The 18,040-nt window shown below is 39.9% G+C and overlaps 1 protein-coding gene and 1 pseudogene across 3 annotated transcripts in view; one reads left to right on the forward strand and one right to left on the reverse strand.

The window, feature by feature from the left end:
- Nkain3 (sodium/potassium transporting ATPase interacting 3) overlaps positions 1-18,040 on the reverse strand; it is a 601,685-nt gene that overhangs the window by 234,272 nt on the left and 349,373 nt on the right. The gene's annotated exons all lie outside the window — the stretch shown is intronic.
- On the forward strand, positions 3,278-4,604 carry LOC110338669 (annotated as a pseudogene).

Below are 18,040 nucleotides of genomic sequence, written 5' to 3' on the forward strand. Positions count from 1 at the left end.
AAGGGAGAGAAATGAGTAGGCAATGCTTCACTTCCTGAAGCTATGATAGTAGTTTTCCAGCCAACTGATGCACGAGGGTGGGGGTGTGTGGGGTGTTAGATTATTAACCAAGCCAACAAATGCACAGGCTAGGAAACTAATAAAGTATTTTGACAGTGTTTTAAAACCCATGTTTCATCAATGGTATATCACCAAATACAAGAGAAGCTTTAAATTCTGTACTTATTTTAAAGACTCAATATTTTCATGTTATAATATTTACTCAAATGTGAGCCATCATAAATGAATGGATAAGCCTCATTTCATAAAGTATACAGAATAGTGATCAATGTCAATAATGATCAGCTGCTGCCTCAGTTTTCCAATGATAAACTCAATTTCTGCAAGAGGTAATCGAAATGACCATTTCCAATATGAAATGAAGAATCCTTCCCTGAACCCTTATTAGAAGACTGAGTTTTTGCTAAGTGATTGGGTTAAGTGATAAGTGTGTGTGTGTGTGTGTGTGTGTGTGTGTGTGTGTGTGTGTGTGTGTGTATGTGTGTTTGTTAATGCTTCCCTTGTGGTTGACCAAGGGCTGAGAAAGCATCTTTAAGGCATGGGAAAACTAAGATGGTCAAAAGTCTTCCCCAAAGGCATAATGGTAGAGCTGGGCCTTCACAGAATGATTCCAGAGTTTGTGAAGAATTGCAAAACTCAGGGAAAGTGCATAGGATGTTGCATGTGCCAGCTCTCCTTATTGATGCAAATGAATGAAAATTCAGGACAAACAGAAACCCATGGTAAACATAGAGGTCTGCATTATTTACAGCTACTGCTTTTTATCCTACAATGTTGGTCAGGTGAATGTGTACAGAGCTTTTCTCTTATGTTTCACTGAATGTTCACAGAGTGACACGATGGATAATTGTACTCTTATTCTCCACAGCAAGGTCACTCACAATGAGCAAAGGCCGTTTGGTGTCCTTTTGCTCAAAGGTCCCAAATCCCGGGTTAGGATTGTTTTTGCTATGTTGTTACTAAGGCAGATTTGACAGGATGCCATAGATTCCATAGGCATTTATCAAGTACAGTATGTGTACTTGGAAAGTAAAATGATGAGAAAATAAAGGGTTTTCCTTCTGGATGCTCTGGGATTGACAGGACCTAGGCAAGCCACATAGTCTTATTCTTTCTAATTTCTTTTCATTTGTAGTTGTAGGGAAATTAATAGCAATGACAGAATTAACCTTGAGTATGGAAGATGACAGAAAATGATTTAATTATTTGTGAGAGTCCTGGCTTCCTGTTATTGAGATGGGCAGTAGGCAATTACAGCAGGATATAATTTGGGTTTTGTATAATACACTATAAAACGGATCCAAATGGATGTAATTAAGTGTAGGATATTGACTAGCCAATCCACTTAAGTGAATATTATTGAATAAATGTAATTGTGAATTACTGCAGTTTCTAATAGTTTCTGACATTTTGAGTACTTTCATTGTGTGCTTATGAAATATTTTCAAGATTATCCCAATTAACTGATAAATAACAGCAAATTTCAAATATGGTTTGGTAGCTACTTTGAAAGAAAAATCCCATATAGAGTCTGTTGTTTAAATGATATAAAAATGTTGAAATTGTTTAGATAGTGTTTGTTTCTAGTACAAACAGGGTAACTAACCTGAAGACAGTTATAAACAGGACGAACTAACATTGCCTCATCTACTGAAAATTGATTTTTCTAAAGTTTGAGTTCAGAAAACACAGGGCAACTTTTTAATTTTAGAGGGATTCATTTCACACAAATGGATTTTTAATAAAATTTTCAGTTATTTCCTAATGTGGATTTACTGGTCAGTTCCTTTTTCTTGTCTTGTTTATTGGTTTCTTTATCTTCCCCTGAACAGTCTTAGCTGGAGGCAACCTCAGAATTGCAGAACACCAGCATAGGCTTCTCTTTAAAGTAAAAAGGAATGATGAAGGTGGAGGCTTCTAGGAAGAATGAGGATCTTCCAAAGTATGGGGACGAGGGGACACCTGGGCCTTTAAATCATAAAAGCTTTCATTCAAAAGTCACAAATTAAAAGTCGAAAATAACTCAGGTTTCAGAAACCTGTCATTCAAAATGCAATTAAAGTCTACAAAGCAAGGCCCTACATTATGACACTCATTGTCGAAAGCTGCCAAAGAACTCCAAACAGGATTTCAGAATTCTATGCAACTCTTTTTCAACCCTTCAACTTTCTGAAGGTTTCTTGATACATAAATTAACAGCCATTGTTAAATTACACTGCAATAGTCTCCAGTTTAGAAGCCAGGGTCCCAGTTTTCAAGGTTGACCTTAGAGCTTCATGCTCAATGGGATCATCTAAATTGAAAAACAGGGAGTTTAAAGGGAACTCTGTAGTGGCCATGGTCATGGTCGGAGAGGCAGGAAAGTCAGTGGTACTCAGGTCCTGTTGCTTTTGAGGTGGCCAAGCCATTGTTGAAGGAAGTTATCCCCAACTCGATTCTCTGATGCTACCTTCTCCCTGGACTTCTCTAGAGCTATGATTCTGCCTTTTTTTTTTTTTTTTTAGGACAGAGGCACTTGGGATATTTCCACAGAAAAGGACTTCCGTTTGACTTTATTTGCATATTTGAATGAAATATGATCCCTTCCCCAACCCTCCCAAAGCTTCAGTTATTTAGGATTTGAGCACCAAGAGTTTACTCATGAGCTCTTGCACTTTCCTAGCACCTTGTTCTTCCTGCTTTATAGGTGACCTCTTCTCTACTCATTCTGTCTAAGGTGCCACAGCACACATTTCTCTCCCTCTGAATGACAAAGCACACACTCTGCTGCCTGTTAGACATCTCCCTCTGGATTTGACATGTCCTAAATGGATGTCTTCACCTTCCACAGTATCTGAGCGCCACAGTCTTAAACCTTGTCAACCTGTATTTGTATTTTGGCATTAACCACCACCAACACAGTCATCTAGAAATCTGAGCGTTATCATTCTCTCACTGTGTCTCTCCATGTTTATATCAGTTCTAGTTAGTTTCATATGGATGCCTTAGATCCTCTCTCTTTGCTCATTCCCGTCGTCACTACGGGAATTTCAGATTAATTATAATGTCTTCACTGCATTCACCATAGCATTCTAAATCATTTCATACTTTCCAGTCTTACTTTCTTCAAATCTATTCTCAACCCTGGAGTCAATATCATAATTTAAAATTCAACCTTGGAGATCACACTGAGATCCGTGACCCCGACTCTATGTGAGATGTATAGCCCAAACTCATCATGTGTGAGTGCATTTCAGTCTATGTGGGGCAGGCAGGAATCCAGATGGATAATGCCTGCTGGGAGCTCTACTGTCTGGAACATGGGATTCAACCTGATGGGCAGATGCCCAGAGATAAGACGGTTGCTGGAGGGGACGATGCTTCTGTGAAACTGGAGCTGGTAAACATGTGCTTCAGGCAGTCTTTGTGGAGACAGAGCCTACTGTAATTGATGAGTTCCTAAATGGCCCATACCGCCGCCAGTTCTTCCACCTAGAGCAGCTTTTCACTGGGAAAGAAGATGCGGGCAACCACTATGCCCATGGTCACTACACCATTGGCAAGGAGATCATCAACCCAGCGCTGGACCAGATCTGCAAGCTGTCTGATCAGTGCACAGGACTTCAGGGCTTCGTTAGTATTCCACAGCTTTGGAGGGGGCACTGGCCCTGGCTTCACCACTCTGCTGATGGAGTGGCTTTCTGTTCACTATGGTAAGAAGTTCAAGCTGGAATTTTCCATCTACCCAGCCCCACAAGTGTCCCTGGCTGTAGAGGAGCCTGACAACTCCATCCTGATCACCCATACCACCCTGGAACACTAACTGTTCCTTCGTGGTGGACAATGAGGCCATGTATGACATCTGTTGCCATAACCTGAATAGTGAGCGCCCAACCTCATCTGCCTCATCAGTCAAAATGTCTCCTCCATCACAGCTTCCTTGCACTTTGATGGGGCCTTCAATGTGGACCTGACAGAGTTCCAGACCAACCTAGTGCCCTATCCTTGCACCCATTTCACCTTGGCTACCTATGTACCAGTCTTTTCTGCAGAGTAGGCCTACTATGAGCAGCTGTCAGTGGCAGAGATCACCAATGCCTGTTTTGAGCCTGCCAACCAGATGGTGAAGTGTGACCCTTGGCATGGGATGTATATGGCCTGTTGCCTGCTGCACAATGGAGATATGGTGCCCAAGGATGTTAATTCTGCCATTGCTGCCATCAAGACAAAGCACAGCATCCAGTTTGTGGACTGGTGTCCCATTGGCTTCAAGGTTGGTATAAACTACCAGCCACCCACTGTGGTGCCTGGGGGTGACCTGGGCAAGGTGCAGCATGCAGTGTGCATGCTGAGCAACACAACTGCCATTGTTGATGCCTGGGCCTGTCTGGACCACAAGTTTGACGTGATGTACGCCAAGAGGGCTTTTGTACACTGGTTATGTGGGTGAGGGAATGGAGGAGGGGGGGTTCTCTGAGGCTAGAGAGGATATGGCTACCCTGGAAAAAGATTATGAGGAAGTAGGCATCGATTCCTATGAGGACAAGGGTGTGGGAGAAGAATAGACAGCTACTTGGAGCCTGTTCACTGTGTTTACTACAAAATCCTTTAGAAATAAACAGTTGTCTTGCATGGTAATAAGTAAGTAAGTAAGTAAATAAATAAATAAATAAAAATTCAACTCTGATTATGTCACTCATTTTCCTGTTTAAAATATTTCAGTGGCAACACAGAAGTGGATGCTCACAGTCAGCTATTGGATGGAACACAGGGCCCCCAATGCAGGAGCTAGAGAAAGTACCCAAGGAGTTGTAGGGGGTTGCAACCCTGTAGGTACAACAACAATATGAACTAACCAGTAACCCCTGAGCTCGTGTCTCTAGCTGAATATGTAGCAGAAGATGGCCTAATCAGCCATCATTGGGAAGAGAGGCTCCTTGGTCTTGTAAACTTTATATGACCCAGCACAGGGCAAGGCCAGGGCCAAGTAGTGGGAGTGGGTGGGTAGGGGAGCAGGGGCGGGGGCGGGGGGTATAGGGAACTTTCAGGATAGCATTTGAAATGTAAATAAAGAAAATAATAATAAAAAAAGAAAAAATAAGGAAAAAATATACCCAATAACTAGATGAGTTATCAAAATAAACCGTACAATGTTAAATGGAATAAAAATTTCATTGGCAACCTGTATAACAGACTAGTAATTTTAATGTATTTTATTAATTATTTGAGAATTTCATACCTGCATACAATATATTTTGAACATATTCACTACCTAATCTTCCCCCTACCTCTTCCTAGATCTTCTCCCTACATCCCCACCTCTTCTCAACCTCATGTCATTTTTTTAAAATGACTTACAGAGTGCAATTGAAGTGTTTATATACAAAGGGATGGGGGTCTACTCAGTAGAACATGGTAGACCCACAGATGTCATATCCTTAAGGAAAACTGATTTTCAGTTTTCAACTAGGTAACTCAATAACTCTTAGCGCCTTCCGTGCTGGAACCTTGCCTGGCTTACTCTTGTACGGGATGGTAGTGCTGGTTACTTTATGAGTTCTTCAGTCATGCCATATCCAGAAAACACTGTTTTGCCAGGGTCCCCCTGACCATTTACAATGAATGATTTCCATTTATAACTGAGTACCTAGTAGACACTTAATCTTTTCACATGATTAATTGAGAGTCTCTTAATTAATGACTGTCCACCTCACAAAGTTCTCTGATCAGGTCTGAGAGCTCTACTAAACTGTGGGTATAGAAATAAGAATTTAGAGGACAGTTTGATTCTATATACACTTATCAAAATAGCGGTCAATTGGTCCTTGGGACCAGTGATCTTTCCAGTCACAAAGTTTTACCCAGATAGCCAGTACTAGGTATATATTTCTGCATGTGGAATAGGCTTTAAGTCCATTCGAAAGGCATTTTGTTACAACCATAATATTTCTGCCACCGTTGCATCCATAGACATAGCTTGCCACGGCAGTCATTACGGTAGCTCTGAAGGTGCATTTCTGGATGATTCTTCTTTCCCTGTAGCCTTCTGGTACTATGAGACCTAGCCACCAGGGAAGAAACTTCCTGGTTAGTAGCAATTTTGATTTCCCCATGGGTCTTACCATCCATTTCTAGAGGAGAACTGTTGTGTAGCAGCTTCCCCTAAGGTTAAATAATGCCTCCATCATGGAGGCAAACTACCTAAGACAAATCATATAAAAGTGAAGGAAAGGACATATTAGGGTAGCTATTAGCGGAGTTGAATCAATAGGTTGTTCTACGTGGGGATGGGACACTTCATCCTACAGGGATATTCTGACAAGACAGGAAGCAAACAATTCACATAGCTCTATAAGGTCTCAGAAATGAACCATTAGGTCGTTAGGTCCCTCCCTCCTCAAGAGTATATAAACAGTTAAAGACTACTGAGGCTCACTCTTAGACAACTGAGCCAAACAACTGTGAAGCATCTTTCTAGGAAAAGTCTGCTATACATTATCAGCCAAGAGTAATAGTGATAGCCTATATAGAGCAATAGGGATAGCCTATGTAGAGCATGGGGATAGCCTAAATAGAGCATGGGGATAGCCTATATAGAGCATGGGGATAGCCTAAATAGAGCAATAGGGATAGCCTATATAGAGCAATAGGGATAGCCTATATAGAGCATGGGGATAGCCTATATTGTTTGGGAAGTCCCTGGGTCACCCTTGAGTTTGCTTTTTATTTGTCCATCTGCTTCTGAGGGGAGCAAGATTTCCTATTTAGGGTAACTTTAATTGCACCTCCACCACAAATGCATATGTGTGTGCGCACACATATCTCCTTCATACATAATCTCAGTACATCTCTGTTCTGCTAGCATCCTTCTGTTTAGTTATTCATATGTAAAGCATGTCAGAGGCAGCTCTTGCTGGTGAAGTATAGGAATAGAAGGCCCTTCTCAGATTCACCTAGCCAGGCCCTTGCAGAAACTGAAAACAGCTGCCTTGTCATCAGCACTTTAAAATCCATGATGCCTTATATAGATCTTTTCCTACTCCAGACATTTGCATCTTGTTGTGTTGAATTGTATCCGAATTATAGAACCTGTATATAACTTTCGTACTTTTTTCCTTCTCCCATTTGGACCATGCCTATGCATAGCAATAATCCTGGCAGCTAATTTCTCTACAACTGTGAAAATTCCTATTGTTTCTTACCTGTTTTGCAGTTCCTGCTTCTTCCTGTTTCTCTTGACATCATCTCCCTTGTTTGTGCCTCTCTCTCTCTCTCTCTCTCTCTTCTCTCTCTCTCTCTCTCTCTCTCTCTCTCTCTCTCTCTCTCTCTCTGTGTGTGTGTGTGTGTGATAAATTTCAAGAGATATGTGTTTGAAAATATAGTATACCTCTATTAGACTGATATTTTGGCTTGTTTTATATTTTAAATGCAAAATAATTTTCATATTAATGTTTAATTTGGGGACTTAGCAACATTATCTTTTAGATGCTGCAAAATAAAATTCTAAAGTTTTGAATGAGAATATCGACCTCCCACAAAAGGTGTCAAGCAGATGGCTACCAAGTTGACAGTCTGAATATTTGAACGTCTTTTCCCTTGTGGTCTAAACTCATGTGTTGAAATCCCCAACCGAATGTTGATAATGGTTTAGGAGGTGGGATCTTTATGATTAGATTCAGTTATATCTTGGGTCCTGTAATTCCTAACCACCATGGCTTCTGTATGTAAGCTTCCCAGTTCATGATATTTTACTACAGCAGTCTGAACAGAATTAGATGCAATTCTCCCACACCCTTGTGGACAATCTTTGTCAATAAGATTTAAGATGATTATTAGAGAATAATGTAAATTACACTATGAGACGTGACCATTCCTCCTCCTCTGATTCCTTGGGTATTTTCCTTGAGCAGTTCAAATCATAAGGAGGTGCTTTAAAAGGGATACAGAGCCTCTCAATCATGCATATATGAATACAAAATTTGAATAACGATTCAATCATTAATTGGAAAAAAAACTGGGAGAGTTATTCTGGGGAAAAAAAAAAAAAAAAAAAAAAAACCTTAACCAGAGTGACAGGGAGTTTGGTGTGAGACTGTGTGTCTCCTACAAATGTCAGAGGCTACAACCATAAAATCTCACCAGCAAGCTGACCAAACACAAGCTTAACAAGAAGGGTAGCAAATACACATGCTAATGTGGAAGGGTAAAAGTCTATGAGGCCTTGACAAAAACCTACAGGCAACAGAGAGTCAGTCTGGGTAGGGAGTTGGAAACCAGGAGGGTTTAGAGCATTTGTTCTCAGCCTGTTGGTCATGATACCTATGGGGTTTGAATACCATTTCATAAGGAGCACATATCAGATATCCTGCATATCAGATTTACATTACTGTTCATAACTGTAGCAAAATTAAACGGTTATGCTTTGACAATGAAATAATTTTATAGTCCACGGTTAGTTACCACAACATGAGGAGCTGGCTTAAAGGGTTGCAGCATTAGAAAACCTAAGAACCACTGGCTTACCTGGAGGAATGGAAGAGGAAATGATATAATCATAATTTTAATAATATTTTAGAACATTTGTTTCTCTTGGAAGAAAAACATATTGTAAGTTCATTGTTCTTCTTTTAGAAAACATGTCACCATTTTTTAATTTTTTTCCCAGGGACCAGAGATATATTAAAATGAGGGCATGTTTAAACTTGAACTATCCATTTAAGATTCACAAGAAAGATTAGAGTATTCCTGTTGGATAACGTCATGAAGTGTAAATTTATATTCTTATATAAAGAAAACATTGCTTGGGCCAATATAAAATTACTAGGTGTTATTTTTATAGCAGATTTGGTTGTGTCTACACTGTGTTTAAAAACATGTCAGGAATGTGCCACCAACATTGATGGTGACTTCCATTTTCACCTCTTCCAGGAAATAATGAGACAAATAAGCAAAGCAAAGACAGCTGTCTGACCACGGGCTAACATCTGACACTCTCCTGGCATAGGCCTTTATGTGGAGATATTCAGAAATGTAGACCTCAGTGTCTGATTCAGCATGCTGTTTGTAATCAGTTATGCAAAACATCTTTGTACTTCATTTCTCCAACCCCAAGAGAAGAACAACTGCAACACATCTTCCAGTGTGGCTATAGTTTGTTCCCTTTAAAAATGACATTGACATTTGATTGTCGTGGTGGCGGTAATGGAGGTAAGTTTTGGAAGAATGCTTTCCTGGAAGGCATTTTTACTCTCAGGAACTCTGTTAGTTGCTATGAGACGAGTCTTGTGTGAATGTCCTTTCCACGTTACTGTCATATTCTCCTCTACCAGGGACTACTGACTGAGGACAGTGATTATGTCCACTGGAGGAAGAACACTTCAATCCATAGCACCCCAGGCTCCATCAGACTGGACCCCAAAAAATCCTGTGTTCTCCAAGTAGCTGTTGGAAAAGGCTAAACCCTACAAATGACAAGATCTAAAATGCGGTCATTGAGAGGCGGGAAATAGAAGGAATCAGAAGATAATAGAGTACATGAACTTCTACAGCCTATACCCTTCAGGAAGCCATTTTGAAGGTCATGATGGAGAATCTTGAAGAAGCCTCACAAAACTAATAGCAAGCTGTGCTTCCTAAGAAGCTGGGTGGGTAGTGTATCAATGGGAATTGACTCTCCTGCCTCTCCAAATCCTGTCAGCTTTTGCTATAACTTATCCTATAGTACCCTCTACCACATAAAGTGTGAGAATGTAACTTTGCTTTATAAAAAACATTGGCTAAGACCCTAGGCTCATCATACATTTATGACATCCCTAGGGCTCCATCTAAGTTACCTGCCTTATTACCCACTCCCCATGTTTCAATTACAGGTTGAAACTATGATCTGTTCACTCCCAGAACTCTGTCTCCATACCCAGCTGCTTCCCTGAACTATCAGTCACACTAACTTGCTGTTAATGGCTACCACTACACAGCGAGCTCATAGGTTTTGTCAACTCGATATTCTCCAATTCGCCACAACTGAATCCACAAGCTAGACCAAACTGCACTTGTTTTGCTCATTTTTCTTAGTAACCAGCACACCATAAATAAGTTTTCAAAACCAGGGACCTGAAAATGATCTTTTTTTTTTTTTTTTTTTTTTTTTTAAGTACACTGTAACTGTCTTCAGACACTCCAGAAGAGGGAGTCAGATCTCATTACGGATGGTTGTGAGCCACCGTGTGGTTGCTGGGATTTGAACTCAGGACCTTCGGAAGAGCAGTCGGGTGCTCTTACCCACTGAGCCATCTCACCAGCCCTGAAAATGATCTTAATGCATGCATCTCTCTTATCTCCACTCTGCGCATCCATTCTCTCGACCAGCTTGGAAAATTCTGCCTCTCTGTACACCTCATAAACTCCATTGCCACACTTGTTCCTAGAAATTTTCTGCACCTCCACAGTCTCAGTTCACTCCACTTAGTTCTTCTCTTTGGAAGAACAATCTCAATGTGTTTGTTGTTAATTTTGTCTAAGGTACATTTTTAGTAGATTTACTCTGCCCATTATCTACTAATCCCTCATTTAAAAAATACTCTTCAGCTAGTGTAGTGTGCTTTCTATATAATATCTCATGTTTTTATACCAGGTTTGACTCTTGACCCCAGATTAGTCAGGGGGTTAAGATTTTAGACTTACTAGATTTTTATTTCCCTATACATCCTTTTAAATTGCGAACTCAGTCTTTCCACATCCCCATTTTCTCTGTCGCACACAGTCTTACCTCTCTTTTCCCCAGCTTGTTAAATTTCGCCTCACCTTTAGACATCTCTCTCCAGCAGGGCTACTCAGATTCACCCTCCGTTTTACCTCTCAGGTCAATGGTTCTTGCCATAGTTGTGACCGTGCACCTTTGTTATTTGCCCCCACACCACCAAAGGCACTATCAGGTTTGCTGCTAAGACTTCCTTCTGGATCACCCCCTCTGTTTTCCCTGCTCACAATCTGCCTTCCTCAGAAGCTGGCATGGTGACTGGTTTAAAATTATCATGACTTATAAACACCTTTATAAATAGGTCCATACCTCTGCTTTCTCTGTGTGTGTCTAGTCCCAGAACAGCCAGTATTTTTCTCCAAGAAATTTGGATAACTGCTGTGCTAAGTCTTGCCTCTACAGACTCTTTTAGCAGATGTTGCTTATAAAATTCCAAGTGGTAAGGTCAGAGTGACTTTTAAGATGTGAACTCTAAGGTAGACGCCTTCATTGACTAGTTCTGAAAAATGACAAGTAGATACTGCAGTTATTATTTGGTATTTAAAAACCTGTCTCCTTTCTATCATTTATTCTGAGACTGATGAAATAGAGTGTCAAAGCCCAGTCTTTAAGAATTGATTTCATGGCAAGTGAGTAAATAATACTCTCATTAATGTTGCTTGCCAGGGAGCTGGGGACACGAGTCATTTTTCACTCATTTATACCACTTTGAGCTGACATTTCTGCTCTTTCCTATAGATCTCTGTCTTAGGTATTTTATTTTGTGGTAGACTATATGTGCTATACCTTTAAAATATAATTTTAAGATATATTTTCATTCATGTGTACAGTTGTATCTCTCTGTGTATATACCAGGGGTGTGTGTGTGTATGTGTGTGTGTGTGTTTGTGTGTGTGTGCCTTAGGAAGTCAGATGATCACCTGGAGCTAGGGTTTCAGGCAGTTGTGCATTCTGTACACATTTAATAAAATACATGTTATCAAATGTACATTTTTATGAACATTTCTAAGCTTTGTTTTGCTTTATGTACACATTATACACTTTACATACACAATGTATAATTTATTTAAATTCTAAAACATAATTTATAAAATACACAATAAAATGTGTACAGAAAGATAACATCTTATTTAAAATACATTTATTAAAATATTTTTAGTAAGAACTAAATGATTTGTCTGAAGTTGGACAGGTCCATGGAAAATCTCAAAAGGTTGTGACTCAAATAGAACTCCTTAGTGCAAAGTCCTGGCATGTTATCAGTAGGATTGAATCCTGTCTGTCAGAAATTCACATTCCCAGCCTCATTAAAGCTTTACATTGGGTGGGGGGTGGATGGGTGGTTAAAGGAGTAAAGCTGTTAAATGAACCCACAAGTAAAAACATGCAGAGCTGACTGCCTTAGCACACACTTCCCGCAGATGATGAGTCCTTAGTCAGTGTTCTATTGCTGTGAGGAGTTAGCATCATAAGGAAGGGAACCCTGATAGGAGAATGCATTTCATTAGGGATTTGCTTAGAGTCTCAGAGGTTTAGCCTCTTATCATCATGACTAGAAGACTGACAGCATGCAGCAGTGTACTGAAGAAGTAGCTGGGAACTACTGATTTGTAGGCAGAGAGAGAAGAGAAACTCGGGATTAGGGATTAATGTGAGTTTTTGGAACATCGAAGCCCATCCCTAGTGAAATACTTTTTCCAGCAAGACCATACCTTTGAATCTTTTTCATCCTTTCAAATAATGCCACTTCCTGGTGACTAAGCATCCAAATATATGAGCCTATGGGGGCCATTCTCATTTAAACCATGACAATGAAAAAAATGTCACTTTTGTGCCACTATTTTATTACAAATTTTATATTATATACATCATATCTAAAGCTTTTGGTATATATTTCAATGTAATTCATATATTTATTGGTTAAAACTATCAGATGTCTTTTGAAAGCAGCAGTATTTGGGGAAATATAGAATCATACTTTTATGCAAATCAGTCATTTGATTAACTAACTAGACAATACTTGTAAACATTGTTTCATGGGGATTTACCAGTGAGAAATGGGACCATTGGATGGTCTGAGTTATAGACATGGAATAATGATGGAAACAGTAACTGAAAGTGAAAATCCTTCCCCAATGTCTACTTTAGAAAAAAAATAGGTCTTCCAGATTTTAGAGAATTTATCTTTTCATATATATTTGGTTAATTTTTGCTTTATTTATTTTTAATTAATTATTTTACTTATTTACATCCCAAATGTTGCTCCCCTCCTCATCCCCTCTCCTGATGGCCCCTCCCAGAGTTCTTCACCCCCTCCCCTTTGCCTCTGAGAGGGTGGTCCCCATACCTCCCCACCCCTGGCATCCTCTTTCCTGTGGAGCATCAAGTCTCTACAGGATTAAGCACATCCTGTCCCAGTGAGACCAGACAAGGCAGTCCTCAGCTGCATATGTGCTGTGGACCTTGGACCAGCAGTCTTCAATCTACTGTTATATTTGTCTATGTGCGCAGGATATGTATATGCATGCACTTGAGAGTGTGGATACGTTCTGCTGTGTATGCGGAGTCAGAGGTCAATTTTGGGTATCCTCTTCTAGGGCTGCCCTCTTATTTTTTGAGACACTGTCTCTCAATGAATCTGGATCTTGCTGTTTGGCTTAGGCTGGATGGAGTGTCTGACTTTTTCTATTCCCCAGAACCAGGGTTAAAAAAATACATGCAATCACGTTTAACTTTTATGTAGATGCTGGTGTTTCAAATCCTGATTTATATGGTAAACAGATTATCCACTGAACCATCTCTCCAGCCTCTGTTATTTTTTTAAGGGTGGGTTGTTAGAAGTTGTGCATACTTAGAATTGTACAGACAATAAAGATTTACTTCTTGATTCCTTTGACAGATGTCCTTTGTTATTTCAGCAAAACTGCGTTCTCTCTTCTGTTACCACCTTTGCCTACTGCTATCCCCATTCTAAAGCCTTTTTGTTATATCATATCATCAGGAGCTTGAGAAGTTCCTCCACCTGCCCCCCTCTGTCTCTCTCTCTGTCTCTCTGTCTCTCTGTCTCTCTCTGTCTCTCTGTCTCTCTGTCTCTCTCTCTGTCTCTGTCTCTCTGTCTGTCTGTCTCTCTCTCTCTCTCTCTCTCTCTCTCTCTCTCTCTCTCTCTCTCTCTCTCTCTCTCTCTCTCTCTCTCNCACACACACACACACACACACACACACAAAACCTAGTGGCACTTTTCTTAAAAACTTCAATAGAAATAAATAGAAGGTTTAGTGTAACACATGGATGTGCAATATCTCCAAAGAATTGGAAACTCACCTTTTCTTTAAACTAGCCCTCCTCCACTCTACTCTATGATCTGAATGCACTGAGGACTGAGTTTGGCGAGTTCATTATTAAACAGTTATTCAAATCTATTCTTACACCCTTTTGCTTCTCCTGCCCAGCTGGCTCTTAATTAGTGTTGTAATCAGACTATCAAGAGATTGCTATGATTCCCGTCAGGTGAGTGATAACCTAATCCAGCAAACTTAAAGACCTCTCTTACAAGGAGTATTTACTGGATAATTTCCCTCTGGGTTTGACTTTAATCTATGTAATGAGAAAATGCAACATAGTTCACATTTTTCTGGAGACAATGAAGCTGTAGATGACCTGCCTGCATACAAAGTTATAGAGCAAATGTTGATAACTGCATAGCAATTAATTATGCAAGCATCTTCATCAGCCACTAGTTATTACTCATCTGCGTTTGCCAAACAACCGTGCCAGCTCATGTGGAGGGCAGAGAAATAAAGACCTTTAAATTAGATTAATTTCATTCCTATTGTGGTGCTAGGATCCCTCCAGTAAGTCTTTCTCGGTAGGTGAATATTCTCTTATAGAACTACATCCATTCATGTATTAATTTCAGAGGTAGATGACATTCAGAACAAAGAAAAGTTCGTAAAGCAATTGCCAAAATTAATACTTATAATCACTATGCAGGTATTACTATTTGCGGCCACAATAAAGGCAAATATCTATAGCAAATCCCACAAATTTCACAGCATTTATTTCTCAGTTGTATAGTCTTAGAAAAGCTCCAAAAATCTTTTTTATTAAATTATTTTATTTATTTACATTTCAAATATTACCCCCCCTGTCTCCCTTCCCAGTCTCCCCTCCCAGATTTCTTCACCCTGTTCCCCTCCGCTTTGCCTCTAAGAAGGTGCTCCCTCACCTACCCTCTTTACCCACCCACCCACCCTCATCCATCGCACCTCCCCCACCATCTCCCTTTCGGAGAACATCAAGTCTTTACAGGATTATGTGCATCCTCTCCCACTGGAGTCAGACAAGGCAGTCTTCTGCTACATATGTGCCAAGGGTCCAAGGACCATGTCCTGTGGCTGGTGGCTTACTCTCTGGGAGCTCCCATGGGCCCAGGTTAGGTAACACTCTTGCTATACCCTTCAGATTCGTCAATCGTTCCCCTATCCAAAAGTCTTAAATCAGAGTTTCTAGGGAACTTGGGGTGGTATCTGGATTGCATGCAAAGAAATGGCTGCTTATTCTTTGGGCAGTTAAAAATGTCATCTTGAAGAGTTTGTATCTCCTGATACTCCTAACATTATCAATAGCTATCTTCTGTAGTCAGAATGCTGATCCTGATGTGCATCTATTAGTGGTCCCAATGGGAAGAACTGGACATGCAATTCAAATATCTTGAGAGTTATTAAATTAAAAAAGGCAATAATTACAATGACAATGAAAAGATCTAGATGACTATAACTATTTTAGTGAGAAATATCTTTTATAGTCTCAGCTATTTTCATTCTTGATCCTCAGTTAGTAGTGATATTCAGGGAGGTTTAAGTGGTACAGCGTTGCTAGAGAAAAATATGTCACAGGTTTTGAGGTTAGAACACCTCACCTACTTCCTCATTGCATTCTCTGTTGCTTGCTTGTGGTTCAAGAAGTAAACTCTCTGCTCCTGCCTTCACCCTCTATACCTGCTGCCTATTCTCATGTTGCCTCCACCATTATGAACGTGGAACTCTGGAACCATCTGCCGAACTGAGCATTTTCTTCTGTAAGTCGCCTTGGTAATGGTGTTCTACCACAGCAACTGAAGAGTAACTAATATAAAGGTCTGTACAGGATGGAACGGAGGGCCAGTCAGCACCAGGAGGAGTAAGGGATTAAAAAAAGAAGAGCCATCGGCTGCCTGCCAAATTTACTGCCCAGCCTCGCTGCCATAACTTCCTGGCTCTTCTCATTTGCTAAAACCAACTGGAAACCAGAGGGTATGGGAGTCCTTTCCTGGAGTCTATAAGAATGTAGTCTGGACAACTGTGGGAAAGAAAAGCCAAAAAAAAAAAAAAAAAAAAATCAGGTGAGAGGTAGCTAGCAAGTTATTATAAGAAATTGTGCATCACCATGACAACTGCATTAGAATAAGAGGCCTAAGAGGTACAGAGGCAGACATTCTCCGTCACCCACCTAGAAAGCTTGCTGTGCTGATGGGTCAGCTGGAGGTGGATACAGAGAAACAAATGGCAAATAACAAATCATCACACACCAGGGCCTCCTACAGCTGTGTTCATTAGAGGAGCAATGGTGAGGTCTTTTCAGGCCACTGCATCCTAGGCAACCCGTGAGGAGCCACGGTACTGGTGAGGAACTCTCCTGGCAATGGACTTGGTGCTCTTTAGGTACAGAACTAGAGAAGCACCCACTCCTTTTCTAACAGATTTGGAGGTAAGGCCAAAGCTGGACTTCTACTGCAGACATTACTTGGACATTTGGCCCAGTTCAGGATCCTGTGGGGGATTGATTGGCAGCTTTCTTAGAACCTGGCAGATAGCCAGCTCCTCCTCCTGGTGGGGTCAGCCTGAGGAGATTCCATGTTGCCTAAGAGAGCATTCACTTATATAGGTTACCATTCTGTCACATACTATTCCTCTTCCAGATCAAATTTGTAAAATATTATTTAACTAGTAGGGTAATATTTAAAGTACAAGGGGATATATATATATATATATATATATATATATATATATATATATATGCAGTAATTACATCTAACTCAATGAATTTGGTAAAGACATTTCTTTATTTTGGTGCTAAAATGCTTTGGCACTAAGTATGCAAAAGTTGGATAAGAGAATGTCAAAAGATTCTCTTATACTTCCTTGGTTATTTTCACTTACTTTTTTTATTTTTATGACATCAGAAAAATGCCCTTAAAACTATATTTAAAAAAGTTGAAACTATGAAAGTGATTTCTTTGTGCTTAGTAATGGGTCAGTTTCAAGGGGCCTTGGTCGCTCATGTGTGGAATCCCACATCTGAAGAGGCAGAGGGCTTTGCCAGCCTAGGAAACACTGTGAGCTCAAGGCCAACCAAGGTTACAAAACTAGACTTTTATTTAAAAATATATAAGTACATAAGTAAAATAAAAACCTAAATATATCAACTTCAGGTAATGCTAAGAAAGCTATTTGATCCATACCCACTCTTACAGAAAACAAATGCCCTTTTTATATTCACTAATAATTTTTTTTCTGTTTACAAACTGTCATCATATGAACTAATTTAAAAAATGGTAACTAGGTTTCTAAATGTGTTTTATGGTAGGGAGATATGAAGTAATTAGGAATGGCCATGTCTACTGAATGCATAGTATCATTTGATTTTTCCTTTGCATAGGGAAAAAATGCCTGCTTTTTCTATTGGGAAAAGACCAAATGCAAAGTTATTCAAGGACAAAAATTAACACTTTTTTTTTTTGCAGAAAAACATTACAGTGTGCATTTATTGCGATATATTTACTTTGGCATGTGCATGGCAAAAAAGTGTATTAGTTCAATCATAAAAAACAAACAAACAAAAAAACCCAATGTGCATTGTGTTCTCTGGGAAAGTGACAAGCTAGGAAAAAGGAAATGAATCATAATAATCATACTAATGAGACTATTTTTCAAAACTCTAGCAGTTAGAATTCAGTACCAAATTACTAACTTCAAATAGCTACTCATTGCATATGAGGATGCGTGCTAATGACAGCAAACCACAGGGCTCTTGTGTTTTTTGGTTTTTTGGTTTTTTTTATTTTCTTTATTTACATTTCGAATGCTATCCCAAAAGTTCCCTATACCACCCCCCCGCCGCTGCTCCCCTACCCACCCTTTCCTACTACTTGGCCCAGGCCTTCCCTTGTGCTGGGTCATATAAAGTTTGCAAGACCAAGGGGCCTCT

The sequence above is a fragment of the Mus pahari genome, chromosome 22 (genome assembly GCF_900095145.1).
Source record: "Mus pahari chromosome 22, PAHARI_EIJ_v1.1, whole genome shotgun sequence".
Lineage (NCBI taxonomy): Eukaryota > Metazoa > Chordata > Mammalia > Rodentia > Muridae > Mus > Mus pahari.